At 46.8% G+C, this 16,151-nt stretch overlaps 1 long non-coding RNA gene across 1 annotated transcript; it reads left to right on the top strand.

Annotated features, from left to right (window-relative positions):
• Positions 1-8,710: 8,710 nt before the first annotated feature.
• LOC125533853 (uncharacterized) lies at positions 8,711-10,122 on the top strand. Its single transcript, XR_007294376.2, has 2 exons — positions 8,711-9,412; positions 9,813-10,122. It is a non-coding gene; the product is annotated as an uncharacterized LOC125533853 (long non-coding RNA).
• Positions 10,123-16,151: the final 6,029 nt, after the last annotated feature.

Here is a 16,151-nt window from a genome sequence, read left to right as displayed (position 1 = left end):
ACTAATAGCAGTGCAAGCATCGAGGTTCTTGATGGGTTTAGCTTCAATCCATTTGGTAAACTTGTCGACTGCCACAAGCACATGGGTGAAACCGCTCCTGCCTATTCTCAGAGGACTGACCATGTCCAGTCCCCAGACGGCGAAGGGCCAGACGAGTGGAATGGTCTTCAGGGCTGATGCGGGCTTGCGTGACATGTTGGAGTAGAACTGACACCCCTCACACTTGTCGACTATCTCCTTTGCCATCTCATTTGCTCTTGGCCAGTAAAATCCCGCTCGGTATGCTTTGGCCACAATGGTCCGAGAGGACGCATGGTGACCACAGGTCCCCGAGTGGATCTCATCAAGGATCATCTGACCTTCTTCCGGTGTTATGCACTTCTGACCGATTCCAGTCGCGCTTTCTCTGTACAACCGTCCTTTTATGACTGTGAAGGCCTTGGATCGACGGACGATCTGTCGAGCCTCTTCCTCATCCTCCGGGAGTTCTTTTCTTAAGATATACGCGATGTACGGTACCGTCCAGTCGGGAGTGATCACCAAGACTTCCATGACTAGGTCGACCACGGCAGGAACTTCGACTCCAGTCGGATCTGTGGCACTTTTCGACTGCGGGGTTTCTTCTGTGAAGGGATCTTCTTGGACTGACGGCGAGTGGATGTGTTCTAGGAACACGTTGCTGGGAATGGCTTCCCTCTTGGAGCCTATCTTTGCCAGATCATCAGCTGCCTGATTTTTCAGTCGGGGAATGTGATGAAGCTCCAACCCCTCAAATTTCTTTTCTAGCCTTCTTACTGCGTTGCAGTAACCGGTCATAGCCGGACTTCTGACGTCCCACTCCTTCATCACTTGATTAACCACTAAATCCGAATCGCCATAGACCATGAGACGACGGACGCCGAGTGAAATGGCCATGCGCAACCCATACAAAAGTGCTTCATACTCTGCTTCATTATTGGAGGAATCAAAGTGAATCTGGAGAACATATCTGAGCTTATCTCCTCGGGGGGAGACTAAGACTACTCCCGCGCCGGAACCATTAAGCATCTTAAATCCATCGAAGAACATGGTCCAGTGCTCCGAGTGAACTTGAGTCGGAAGTTGCTGTTCAATCCACTCGGCGATGAAATCTGTGATTGCTTGGGACTTGATAGCCTTCTTTGCTCGAACTTGATATCTAAGGGAAGGAGTTCAATCGCCCACTTCACCACTCGACCAGTTGCATCTCTGTTGTGCAGAATCTCTGACAGTGGGGCGTCGCTGACGACTGTAATGGAGTGGTCAGAGAAGTAATGTGCAACCTTCTTTGTGGTCATGTAAATCCCATATACAAGCTTCTCGTAATGGGGGTATCTTTGTTTTGAAGGGGTCAAAATTTCAGACACGTAATAGACTAGGCACTGAACTCTGAAGGCCTTTCCTTCCTCTTCCCGCTCGACCGTAAGTACTGTGCTGACAACTTGTCCTGTGGCTGCAATGTAAAGCAGCAAAGGTTCTTTGCTGATTGGGGCAGCAAGCACCGGCTGGGTGGAGAGCAGAGCTTTCAGATCTGCAAATGCTGCATCAGCTTCAGGAGTCCACTCGAATTTGTCAGACTTCTTCATCAGTCGGTAAAGAGGCAACGCCTTTTCACCGAGACGAGAAATGAATCGACTTAAAGCGGCCAAGCAGCCTGTAAGCTTTTGGACATCGTGCACGCGTACAGGACGCTTCATCCGGAGTATGGTGCCAATTTTCTCAGGATTGGCGTCGATCCCTCGTTCGGAAACGAGAAAACCGAGTAACTTTCCACCTGGAACTCCGAATGTGCACTTTGATGGATTGAGCTTGATATCATACCTCCTGAGATTGGCAAAGGATTCAGCAAGGTTAGCCCGCAGGTCAGAACCTTTTCGGGACTTGACCACGATATCGTCCATGTATGCCTCCACATTCCGACTGATTTGAGTGAGTAAACACTTCTGAATCATTCTCATGATCGTGGCTCCGGCGTTCTTGAGGCCGAACGGCATGGTGACGTAACAGAAGCACCCAAATGGAGTGATGAAAGCTGTTTTGATCTCATCGGGCCCATATAGACGGATCTGATGGTACCTGGAATAGGCGTCTTGGAAAGACAGTCTCTCGCACCCCGCAGTTGAGTCGACTATTTGGTCGATGCGAGGGAGGGGAAAATGATCTTTCGGGCAGGCCCGATTGATATGCTTGAAGTCAATGCACATGCGGAGCGAATTGTCCTTTCTGGGGACCATGACGACATTGGCGAGCCACTCGGAGTGGTAAATCTCTCGGATGAACTCTGCTACTAAGAGCCGAGCCACTTCCTCGCCAATGGCTTGCTTCTTCTGGACGGCAGACCGTCGAAGATGTTCCTTCACAGGCTTGAATTTTGGGTCGACTCGTAGACGGTGCTCAGCCAGCTTTCTGGGAACTCCAGGCATGTCAGAGGGTTTCCATGCGAAGATATCCCAGTTCTCACGGAGGAGCTGGATGAGCGCTTCTTCCTATTTGGAGTCGAGCGTCGTCGAGATGTGAGTCGGAGCAGCGTCGGGGTCGGTCGGGTGAACGTGGACTGTCTTTGTTTCGCCAGCCGACTGAAAAGCTGATTCTGAGGCGGGCTTCTTGGCTCGCAGCAATTCACTCGGATCGGCAGTCTTTTGGTACTCTTTTAGCTCGACTACTGCCATCTGAGCGTCAGCGATCTTTGAGCCTTTCTGAAAACATTCTTCTGCTTTCTTTCGGCTGCCAGTAACAGTGATCACACCTTTGGGGCCAGGCATCTTCAGTTTGAGATACACGTAACATGGTCGAGCCATGAAACGTGCGTAAGCTGGCCTACCCAAAATGGCATGATAGGCACTCTAGAAGTCCACAACTTCGAATGTCAACCTTTCCTTGCGGTAATTCTTTGAATCACCGAAAACTACATCAAGAGCAATCTGGCCGAGCGACTCGGCTTTCTTCCCAAGAATGACTCCATGGAAGCTCATGTTGCTGGTACTAAGTCTGGACATCGGAATGCCCATCCCTTTCAAAGTCTCAGAGTACAGTATGTTCAGGCCACTGCCGCCGTCCATCAATACTTTGGTCAGTCGAGTGCCTTCGACAACTGGGTCGACCACCAAAGCTTGCCTCCCAGGGGTGGCAATGTGCGTCGGGTGATCCGACTGGTCGAATGTGATGGCAGTCTGCGACCACTTCAGGTAATTGGGTGTTGCCGGGGCAACCATGTTCACCTCACGGTTAATGACTTTCAGTCGACTCTTGCTCTCAACATCAGCAAAAATCATCAGGGTGGAATTGATCTGGGGGTATCCATCGTCACTGTCTTCTTTGTCTTCAATCCTGTCTGGCTCTTTTTCCTTATCTTTGGGCTGCTTGCCCTGGAACTGCTGGATCAGGAGCCGGCACTGTCGAGTGGTATGCTTTGGGTAAATAAAATTACCCTCTTTGTCTTTCTTGGTGTGGATGTGACACGGTAAGTCCAAAACATCATTCCCGTCTTGATCTTTGACCTTCTTGGGCTTCCAGGTGCCCTTGGGTTTCCCCTTGAAGTTTCCCTGGGCAACGGCCAGGGCCTCCCCGGGAGCAGCTGGCTCGGCCTTCCGCTTCTGTTTCCGAGTGGAGTTTCCTCCAGTTTCTTGGGCGAATGCTTTGAGCTTGCCGCTTCGGAGTCGGTCTTCATCTTCACCATTAGCGTACTTGGTGGCGATCTCCATCATCCGATTCAGAGACATCTCTCCAGTTCGACCGAACTTCAGATTCAACTCTCTGTATTTAACGCCCTCTTTGAAAGCGCAAACTGCTTGATGGTCTGGCACGTTCTCAACTGTGTGGTGCAGCGTGATCCACCTCTGGATGTAATCCCTCAGTGTTTCATTCGGCTTCTGCACGCAAGACCGTAACTCTGAGAGGCCTGCAGGTCGTTTGCATGTTCCTTCAAAGGTCGTAACAAACACTCGGGAGAGGTCCTCCTAGGTGTAAATGCTGCTAGGTGCCAACTGATTCAACCACGCTCTGGCTGAGCCCTCCAACATAAGAGGCAAATGCTTCATGGCCACTTCGTCATTGCCACCGCCAATCTGTACAGCCACTCGGTAATCTTCGAGCCAAGTGTCAGGCTTGGACTCGCCGGTGAACTTGCTGACTCCAGTTGCCAGCCTGAAATTGGGAGGAATCACTGCGGCCCTGATGGCTCGACTGAAGCACTCTGGCCCTGAAACATGTACTCTGCTGCTGCTGGCAGGCGCATCTCTGTTGTGGCCCTCTCGATGAGCCCTGTTCCTGTCGACCAAACCTTGAACGAGGATAGACCTCGCATCAAAGCCTGGGTCTCTGGGGTCGACTGGAATCCTCTGCCCAACACTGTGAGGGCGTCTGTCATCTTGCCGTCGAGGCGCATATGACCCGCTCCTCGGGGGAGGGGTTGGCACTCGACGTCGATCATCTCGACCAAATCGATGATCATACTGCTCATTCCTCCTGTACTGATCATGCCGGTCATCACATCCCTCACGCCTCGGGGGCAATCTCGGGCTGTGGGACGACTGGACTGTGTCTGCTACAACGGACCGACTGTGGATCCTATCCTGCGACTGAGAAACGGCGGAATTCTGGTTTCCTGCCGCCCGGAGCAATGCTCTGATCTGCAACAAGCCCCTGCCTGCCTCTGACTGGGATGGCTGAATTGATTCTGCTATACGGGCTGCAGCGGCCAAATTCTGAACTGGGGTTCGATATACCTGAGGCGATGAGAAGAGCCGGCGCCGACTGGACTCGGGAGCTAGCGGACGTCGACTGGACTCGGGAGCCCGCTGACGCGCTTGCTCGTCGAGCATTTGCTGGAGATTCTCCAGTCGAGTGCGCTCGGCCAGGTTAGCGACGCGCACGTCCTCCAAGGCCCGGGCCTCGGGGGTTTCTCCAACAATAGGAGTGTGGAGTGCGTCCATGTTCCGGCGGCGAAGCTCCTCTCGCTGTAACGACGTGAGAGGTTCGGGCAGATACCCATCGTGGGGACGCGACGGGTCGCCTCCGCCCGTAGCTCCGTCAGCGCGAGGGAAACCAGGGGGACTGTGCGCTCCATCGACCGCCAGAACCTCAGCCGCTGGGTCGCTGCTGTCGCACTCGGATGCGGTCCCCACGGAGCCAGTCGACAGGTCGAACAGGCCATAGAGGGACTCGACGGGCTCGATTGCCGCAACTTGTGGGGCTGCCGACTGGCGGGCCACAGCGTGCCTCACCCACCACTGAAGTCTCGACCGACCAGAGCGCTTGCGCTGGTGGGAGACAGGGCGGGGAGACGACGCAGGGGTCGACCGATACTGGGTCGACGGTTGCCGCAGGAGGACGCCATGAATGCATGCGCGGAAGTGCGTCGCGTCGCGGACGGGGAGTGCGTCGATGTCGAGTGGTGCCTCCTGAAGCCAGGCGGAGTCATCGGCGATGAAGGTGAGCGCGCCGAGACGGATCTCGCGGCCCTCCACCAAAACTCCGCAAGAAACCATGATCAAAGGGATCGGAAAAGATCACAACTTCTCCATCTAAGTGCTAAGATTCCGGCCCCACGGTGGGCGCCAACTGTCGTGGTTCCGACTCTGACAGTGATGTAGGGGGGTGAGTATGGAGAGGCTAGATCCTAGCTATTGGGAAGTTGTTACACGCGAGGTTTACGAGTTCAGGCCCTTCTCGGAGGAAGTAATAGCCCTATGTCTCGGAGCCCGGAGGCGGTCGACTGGATTATGCGTGTATGGATTACAGGGGTGCGAACCCTTCATACTGAGGAGGGGGTGGCTTATATAGAGTTCGCCGGTCCCCTCCTGCCCTCAGTAATGCAGGGTTTAAGGTACATTTAAGATTGGGCGTTACTGGTAACGCCTCTAATAAAGTGCTATGATGCCCATGAAGACTACTTAACAGCTGACCGTTTGCCTACGGAGTGACTGTAGGTCTCCTGGCAGTCGAGTGATTAGCTTCTTGGTCGAGTGGTAGCTTCTTGGTCGAGTGGTAGCTTCTTGGTCGAGTGTCTTGAACCTGTCGAGTGGGGTACCTTCAAGTCGATTGATAGGTGATTTCTTCTAGGGATGTCCTTGGGTAGGGCTCTTTGGACGGGTTCGTGCCCCTACCCTAGGTACATAGCTTCATCAGCCACCGCCTCGCGCCTTTCCCTCAACCGCAAAAACCCTATCCACCTCCACCCAGAGCCGCCAACTCCTCTCCCTCTCACCTCCCGATTCAGATCCATGTCCAGCCTCCCACCACGCGCGGCTGCCGATCTCCAGCGCCGCCGCGCCAACCATCTCCTGCTCCACCTCCGTCTCCCACCCTCTCTCGCTCCGCCACCACCCCCACCCTCTCCGGCTCCCCCTCCCCATGTGTAGCCTCCTCCGTTCCGCGATGGGGCGGCCGTAGCGGCACTCCTAGATCTATGTCAAGGGCAGCCCCCTGCTCGTCGTCATGGGCGCGGTGGTCATGAGGAAAGTGGTTGAGGACGGCGAGATGGAAGTTGTAGCCTACCCGCTGCTCAGGACAAGGATGGATGCCCTGACGCTCCCCCTTCTTCACAATCTCGTGCTGGAGAGGAGGTGGTGGCCACTGTTTTCTTCGGCACACCTAGGCCTTATCCACATCGCCATAGGTGACCTCGCCAGACCACTCGCTGTGAAGGTGATAAGCCCTTTCACTCTCCATTAATTGAAAAATTATCCATTTAGGATGTCAGGATAGTGCTTTGCAGTGAAATAACTTTTGTGGTTGGGAATAATTGTTTCGGAAAGATAGCAAGATGATGTATTATGTTTCGTGTTTTCCATAAATGTTGATGCGACTGATATTTTTTAATGTAGAGATTTATATTTACATCCTTTCTTCATCAACATGTACGTCTAATAAATATATGTGGGGTGCTTACACAGTTTCTGAGGTCGTGCTGTGTTTATGTGTGTCGATTTAGTTTACAGATACATCATTGAGATGGATAAAAGTATGATGTAGAGTATATATGGAACTGAAAAGATGGGATGCTTAAAGCTGGAATAAATCATGGAGGGAATCCTATGCAGGAGTAACTATAGTGGATACTTCTACTAAATCAGAAGATTTATTTGTTTCTCCATGGAATAGTTTGACTAAAGTTTTAATTATTATTCTGTACTTGGAGGAGATAGCTTAAGTCGAGGGTGTTGTTGATGACATAAAAGGTGTTTATAAAATAGAGCCTTATGAAGAACAAAGGATATAATATAGAAAGGTCAGCTGAAACTACTTCTGTAGTACAAAATAATTGGCTAGCACTACAAACTATGCACCCTTCTTTGTCCTGATGTTCTTATCCTGGAAGGATGTTGCCTCACACATGACAGTAGCTACACGGCCTATGAACGATGTTCCCTCCCCAACAACGCCTTTGTGAGCATGCTCGCTGTTGGCGCTGTCATGGCAGAATTGTGCAAGCATCGGCCATGCAGGTGTCGTGTGTATAGCAGTGCTGATCCTTAAATATCTTTGTTGTGCTTTTTGCATCGTCTTAGTGTGTGTGCGCTTGTTTCCATTTTTTACTTAATTTATTGCTTGCTGCAACACCTAGTTCCTCCTAGTTTGATAGAGTTGTTTGTTTTGTTCACGGTGGATGCATGCTATGTAAAATCTCAAATGGTATTTTTATAGTTACATGTCTATTTTGACAAAATGCTGATTGCTAACATTTACTCTGCATACCAATTACTTTCTACCATTCCTGATTATTCTCTACTGCTCTCTACATTTTTATATGAGAAAACACCACCCACTCTGTACTCTACCAATCAGTTTTCTGGTTTGCTTGGAAGAAAAGAACCATTACTTGAAAACCAGCTATGAGATAGACTAGATCATTTAAGCTTGGTTGATAGATGAAATTCGGTTCATGTGCTGGGACAAGTGTACATTTTTTCCAGTGAAGAGTGTGTTTGCGCTGTCGGTGGCGACCTCCTCTGCCGCGTGCCGGCGGTGGCCGACTTGCACTGCGACCCTGGTCATTGAGCTGAACCTGATCCTGGTCCATGGTTAGTTAGGATGTTGGTGCTGTTTAGGCTCTATTAGCTCGATTTGATGTTGTTTTAGGCTTGAGAAAAGTTGTTCTCTTGTTGAAATGAGAGAGATAAGCTAGGTGCTGTAGCTGTTGGCAATCGTGTATATGCAATGGTAGGTAACCAGAGAATGTGTTGCATTTGTATGTCCTCATGTTTAAAATTTGTGTCTGGAAGTTATTACTGGATCTACTATCCCAATAATTTTTATTTCCTAAATCTCATGGTAAATCTGGAAGTTGCATTGCATATATGTGTATTACGCCATACTAGTAAACTTCTAAAAGCAAGTGGAGCTCAACCTTTATAATGCACTCTGCATTCTGCAGATTATGCCATACTTATTTGCATGTCATCCTATATGAACAGGCACTGTGGTTGTGATTGTTATGATGTGAACGATGTTCCTCATGGTCCCAGTAATGTTGTTAGTATGGAAGAGACACTGGATCCTTGTTGTCACATTCCTTGAGCTCTCGTTGATGGAGGATAAATGGAAATAAGTCATCATCTAGTGGAGACAGACTAAGTTACAACCTCTTTGCTCTTCCTGTTCATAATAATAAGGAATCCTTACTCTAGTGTCACATTTACTTGTAGCTTTTAAATTTTTGATACACAATATATATGATGCTTCCATGCTTGTCAAGTTTTTTGCAATATTGTTTTTTTCTATATTGCACCCAGAACTGAATGTTTGATTGTATCAGGCAGGTAACATTGTGAGTAGGCCTTTTGGCCTGTTTACTTTTTGATTGGATCAGGCGTTCATGTAAACATGGTAGCTCCAACTCTTGTTTCAAGAGTGAGTAGTTCGCCGAAACTGCATTTTAGTAAATAGGGGTTACTTCTCAAATCTGAGAAATTTAAAACCAATCCTCATTGCTGACTGGCAGTGTATATACAGTAATGGTATATGAAGATGAACTTGGCAAAAACTCAGCTTTTACCTTTGAAATATATGTACAGAATTTCCAGATCTAATCTGAAATGTCAATTAGGAAATGCTGGGCATTATCTTTGACCTTTCAAACAAAAAACCTACTGTATGGACAAACACAAATCATACTACTGTCCTTTGTTTAGAAATGCTGAGCATTATTTTGTTAGTGGGTTTATATGGCCTCAACTTCTGCTGCTATAGTACTTGAGTTTTGTGATGTGTGTTTGTTAGTCATTTGACTTTCATTCGGCACACTTCTCTCTGGTGACCGCTTTCTCTCTGAATCTTTAACCCTAAATTTTCTCTGAATTTCTTCTGTATCTTGTACACTGCAGGATAACAAGTACAGACAAACTGCAGGGTACCAAGTAGAGACAAACCGCAGGGTACAAGTACAGACACTGTGGTATGTGGCCTTCTATGAAGATCTGATTCAATTTAGATTTCCCCCCTAGGTCTTGGAGACATGATTTCTGTTACTATATTAATATGTCAACATGTTCTATTTAGAGTTTTCTCCCTAGGCATTTCTTTTTCTATCCTTGTTGTCTCCTGCAGACCGGTGAATATGTATTCCAGAAATAAGTTTAATCTGAATCTATGAAGAAAATTACATTGTTACATTGTGGCAGTCCTACAGTAAGAATACAGAGGTTTAAACCTATTTATTTGTGTACTATGCACATGTATTAGTCAGTCAATTTATTGTTGTTTTATACTAGATACTTTGTTATTCTCATCTGTAGGCATTTCTCCTACTATATACTCATATCTACAAATGTCTAATGTTGTTGTGAATATGGTAGGTATGTTGCTGTCCATCAGAATCCGCCATGCCATATAGTTGCCATCAGGAGGGTTGACGACAAGAACACGAGTGACAACCTTTGTAGTTATATGTTTTGCTGATGTAAATTGGATTGTACCGGTTCCTAATCCTATGGATGGTTGCATATTGAGTGATTTTGTCAATATATGGTGTATATTATCATTTCATGGAGGATATTATAAACTGCTAGGTTCTACATACCTATAGATGGTTGCATATTGAGTGATTTGTGTAACATATGGTACTTTGGAAATATTGTCCTTGTCCAAAATTGGCATTATGATTTACGGAACACATTATGCTAAAGGCGTATTTGATCAAAATTGGGCTGAATGTAATGGATGGGACCAAATTTAAATTGATCCTAAATCCATGAAGGTTTCTCAGAGGAAAAATAGTGTCCACGTAGGTAGCCATGTGGCATTGGTCCATGACGGACTGTTCTGTCACGGCCTAGTTTGGGCTTGGGCGGCCTGAGGCAATTCCATGACATCCAAGGACCGTCATGGAAGCTACAATGTCAAATTCTGACGCGATGTACATGACGGATCTCAAGTCCGTCAAGGATGGACACGCATGACAGTTTTTGGCTGATCTATGATGGCTAAGGACTGTCATGTATTAACAGATTTCTTGTAGTGCTTAGAAGACACTGCGGCAGGCCCTTCCACGACAAACGACCCCAACAACGCTGGTGCTCCTTCATCAACTTGATATTCTTCAGGGGCGTTAGTCCTCATATTCGATCCTTTTGGTCATTTGATGACAACGGGGGAGAATTTTGAGTTAGTCTTCAAGCGGATATTTCTATATGGGCGTTTTTTTGTGAAGTTACAACTCTCGTTCTTCTGAGACTTTATTGGATCGAGTTGTAAACTTAAACCCGATGGTGCTCTGATACTTTTGATATGTTTTTCTGCATGCTTATTCCTCATATATGCTAATGCACGCATGCTGAATTACATCAGTCACCATATTTCATCATGCATTTCAAATTCTTCATTGTGATATGTCAAATGCGTGTATGAATTACAAGATATAGGGGGAGATCTCCATGATTCTACTCTTCAAGTGTGCAATGCTTCAAAAGCAAATACCTCACCATGCACATATTCAGGGGGAGTTCTTCTATATCTTGCAATCAAATTCCTCAATATCAGTATTTACACTTCATATGTTTATCCTCATTGAAAACTTAACCTATATTGTCATCAATCACCAGAAAGGGGGAGATTGTAAGTGCATCTAGTGCCCCTTAGTGATTTTGGTGTATTGCAGACTTATAGGTTAAGGGACTAATGCGTTTGTGAGTGTACACAGGTCTATAAGTCTATGAGGAGTTTGATATTTACAGAGAAAGTCGACCCCTAAAAATGAAGGTCTTCGACTGAAGACTTTGGATTTCTGGAGACTTTCTGAAGAATTTGAAAGTGAAGAAATTGGTGTGACCTTGAAGACTCGGTATTCATTCGAGGAACATGAAGCGTGAAGACTTTTGTTTTCGTATTTTCATTTTCTCTTTCTTGAGTCATAGGAAACACTGTACTGTTAAAGGGGGTCGACGAAATACTAAGGAAAAATTTCCATGTGATGCTCAACTCAAATCCTACACCTACCAATCCCTTCGAGTGAAGCCATTGGAAATCTCATACAATTCAGTCATATTCTTCAGTGACAGAGACGAAGTTCTTCTGGTCTCTGAGGAATTTGTTCTGACTGAGGAGTTAGGAATTCGCCAGCGCGGATTGTCTACACAGTGAGGAACATGATAGGCCTGAGGATTTCGCCACTCAAAATTCCGACCGTTGCTGTGCTATGCGCCAGCTGTCCCAAAATATCTATCCACCTAACGGTCTTATCATTGAAGGGCATTTATGTCTTATCATGTCGGGCTGCTCCCTAGGCTATAAATAGCCGCCCCCTACAACCACTAGCTGGTTGGCTGCTCTGAGAGAAACGAACACTTGTCATTTGAGAGCAACCCATCCTCCGAGGACTTTGAGCGAAAATCATCAAGTGAGGAAAAACCAGACCCAAACACCTACAAACCCCAAGTGATTGAGCATCACTGAAGAGAATGATCCTGCGTGGATCCGACGCTTGTAACCTTTGAAGATTGTGCTTCTTCCAGACGGTTAGGCGTCATGGTCTAGAGCATCCAAGAGGAATTGTGCATCGCCGAGTGACCAAGTTTGTGAAGGTTCGGAAGTCACCTGAAGACTTACCACGAGTGATTCGGCGAGGTCTGTGTGACCTTAGCTTAAGGGGAATACGGTGAGGACTGAGTGTCCTGAGCTGCGTGTTCAGGACTGGGTGTCCGGGACTGTGTGTCCTCAGGTTTAAATACCTAGCCGTCCTAACCAGACGTACAACTGAGACAGCAGTTGGAACTGGTCTACCAAATCATTGTCTTCACCAAGCTTACTGATTCTATTTCCTCAACTCTTTCATTTCCTCATAACGGTGTTGTGTGCTTGTTCATATCTGTGCTGGAATACTTTGACTGAAGATTTTCTCAATTTCCTCAGTTCAATTTCTTCAGTCTGTTTGTTATCATCATGTGTTATCCTATGCTTACGCTTTCTGTACTCTGTGCCTGTCTTCATTTCATCATGAAGACTATGCTTGTGTTCTATTATGTTTACTTTTGAGTACTTATTCCGCTGCTAGTAGTTCTTCGCTAAGGAATTTCCTCACCTGCAAATTCCTTAGTGAAGAATTCATAAAAATCACCTATTCACCCCCTCTAGTCGATATAATGCACTTTCAGCATATATATACATATACATACAACATCCATATATACATACATCAAGGAATTACAAAAAAGTGTATCAACAAAAACCAGAGAGCAGGTCATGGCGGTGGCGGCGCGCGGCAAAGCAGAGCAGGCTGGGGCGGTGGCGACGGCGCACGGCAAGCAGAGCAGGCAGGGGCGGTGGTGCGGGAGAAGGGAGGGGGCTCACTAGGCGGTGAGGACGAGGCGCGGCAGAGGGCGGGGACGACAAGGTCGGGGCAGAGGGCGTTCACATCGGGGCAGGGGTGGCGCGGGGCGGCGACGGCGTCGGGACGGTGCGGGGCGGCGTCGGAGGGGCATGGGACGACGTGCGCCGACGACAGCGACGGCGAGGCCGAGGGCAGTCTGGCGGCGGCATTAGGCGGGATCGAAGAACTGAATGAAAATTTTCACAAGTGCTGTTTATATAGACAGAGCATTGGTCCTAGTTGGTGGCACCAACCGGGACCAATGCCCCCTTTAGTCCTGGTTGGTGCCACCAACCGGGACCAAAGGAGGGCATTGGTCACGGTTTGTGGCACTAACCGGTACCAAAGGTGGGCATTGGTCCCGGTTCGTGCCACCAACCGGGACCAATGGACTTGCACAGCGGCGTGGTGGTGGGAGTTTAGTCCCACCTCGCTAGTTGAGTGAAAAGAGACCTTTGGTCGCAGTTGGTGGCACCAACCGGTTCCAAAGGAGGGCATTGGTCACGGTTTGTGGCACTAACCGGTACCAAAGGTGGGCATTGGTCCTGGTTCATGCCACCAACCGGGACCAATGGACTTGCACAGCGGCGTGGTGGTGGGAGTTTAGTCCCACCTTGCTAGTTGAGAGCGCCAAACACCTGTTTATAAGCTCCGCTACCTCCTCTCTCTCGAACTCCTCTGAACTGCAGGCCTATGGGCCTAATCTGACATTGCTTTGCCTGTGGGCCTACTGGGCCTTCTGTGGGCCTGAATCCTGGCCCAAATAGCTGGGTTTCTGGTCGTATTCACGCCGTGGTGGCCTAGTAGGTGGCATTTTTTCTAGTTTTTTTGTTTTCTTTGTTGCTTTATTTTTTATTTTGTTTATATTTACAAAAAATACTTACTGTTGCTATTTTTATTTATTTTATTAAGGTTTATTTATTTTATTATAGTTTATTTTATTTTATTTTACTTTATCTTATTTTCTTTCTACTTATTTATTTCATAAAAGTTAATTTTATTTTATTTTATTTTGTTTCTACTTATTTATTTTATTTTGTTTCTACTTATTTATTTCATAAAAGTTTATTTTATTACATTTTATTTTGTTTATAATTATTTATTTTATTTTATTTTTTGCCTATTGTATTTATTTTATTAAAATTCTTTTTGCTTTTAATGTTTTGAACAGAAAATACTTTGATAATTTTAGTTGCATAAATTCTATATAATTTTAGTTTCAATAATACTAGAGGATTATAAAATGCAACATTTAAAGCATTTCAATATGCATTTCAACAAAACATTTAAAGCATTTCAACAAAACGGACAATCTGTTTCGAGATATCATGGTTTCCTATGGAAACTCGTCTGTTACAATAGGCATTTCAAATGAACTACGAAAAGGTTGAAAGTTAGCATGGTATCATCATAATAGTTGTGGAGAGAAAGCCTTCACTTTTTCTTCGCTTGTGTCCTTTGTTTATTGCGCCGTAACCATGGATAATCTTCATCGTTTATCAGGATGCTTGGGTCAGCCTTGACTTTGAAGGGAGGAATTTCATGAAACTTTTCATGATCTTCATACATGTCTATCTTGCCCTCCACTCCCACGACGTCCCTTTTTCCTGAAAGAACTATGTGGCGCTTTAGCTCATCGTATGATGTATTCGCTTCCTTATTTTTTCGTTTTCTCAGTTTGGTAGACATGTCCTTCACGTAGATAACCTGTGCCACATCATTGGCTAGGACGAACGGTTCATCAGTGTACCCAAGATTGTTCAGATCCACTGTTGTCATTCCGTACTATGGGTCTACCTGTACCCCGCCTCCTAACAGATTGACCCATTTGCACTTAAACAAAGGGACCTTAAAATCATGTCTGTAGTCAAGTTTCCATATGTCCACTATGTAATCATAATATGTGTCATTTCCCCTCTTGGTTGCTGCATCAAAGCGGACACCGCTGTTTTGGTTGGTGCTCTTTTGATCTTGGGCGATCGTGTAAAATGTATTCTCATTTATCTCGTATCCTTTGTAAGTCAATACAGTCAAAGATGGTTCCCTGGACAATGAGTACAACTCATCAAAAACAGTGTTGTCACCTCTAAGACGTGTTTCCAACCAACTGCTGAAAGTCATGATGTGTTCACATGTAACCCACTTGTCACACTGCTCCGGGTGTTTGGAGCGCAGACTGTTCTTCTGTTCATCGACATACGGGGTCACCAAGGTAGAGTTCTGTAGGACTGTGTAGTGTGCTTGAGACCAAGAATGCCCGTCCCTGCATATTATTAAGTCCCCTCCAAGCATGCCTTTTCCAGTCAGTCTCCCCTCATACCGCGATTTACGGAGACCTATCTTCTTAAGGCTAGGAATGAAGTCAACCCAAAACCCAATGACATCCTCTGTTTGATGTCCCATGGAGATGCTTCCTTCTGGCCTAGAGCGGTTACGGACATATTTCTTTAGGACTCCCATGAACCTCTGAAAGGGGAACATATTGTGTAAAAATACGGGGGCCATAATGACAATCTTGTCGACTAGATGAACTAGGACATGTGTCATGATATTGAAGAAGGATGGTGGGAACACCAGCTCGAAACTGAAAAGACATTGCGCCGCATCACTCCTTAGCCTTGGTATGATTTCGGGATCAATCACCTTTTGAGAGATTGCATTGAGGAATGCACATAGCATCACAATGGCTAATTGGACTTTTTCCGGTAGAAGCCCCCTCAATGCAATCGGAAGCAGTTGCGTCATAATCACGTGGCAGTCATGAGACTTTAGGTTCTGGAACTTTTTCTCTGGCATATTTATTATTCCCTTTATATTCGACGAGAAGCCAGTCGAGACCTTCATACTGAGTAGGAATTCAAAGAAGATTTCCTTCTCTTCTTTGGTTAGACAATAGCTGGCAGGACCTTCATACTGCTTTGGAGGCATGCCGTCTTTTTCGTGCAAACGTTGCAGGTCCTCCCGTGCCTCCGGTGTATCTTTTGTCTTCCCATGCATGCCCAAGAAGCCTAGCAGGTTCACACAAAGGTTCTTCGTCACGTGCATCACGTCGATTGAAGAGCGGACCTCTAGGTCTTTCCAGTAGAGTAGGTCCCAAAATATAGGTTTCTTCTTCCACATGGGTGCGCGTCCCTCAGCGTCATTCGGAACAGCTAGTCCGTCAGGACCCTTTCCAAAGATTACGTGTAAATCATTGACCATAGCAAGTACATGATCACCGGTACGCATGGCGGGCTTCTTCCGGTGATCCGCCTCGCCTTTGAAATGCTTGCCTTTCTTTCGACATTGATGGTTGGTCGGAAGAATTCGACGATGGCCCAGGTACACATTC

The sequence above is a fragment of the Triticum urartu genome, chromosome 2A (genome assembly GCF_056163025.1).
Source record: "Triticum urartu cultivar PI428250 chromosome 2A, HENAU_Tu73, whole genome shotgun sequence".
Lineage (NCBI taxonomy): Eukaryota > Viridiplantae > Streptophyta > Magnoliopsida > Poales > Poaceae > Triticum > Triticum urartu.
This window is presented reverse-complemented; position numbering and strand designations above follow the sequence as displayed.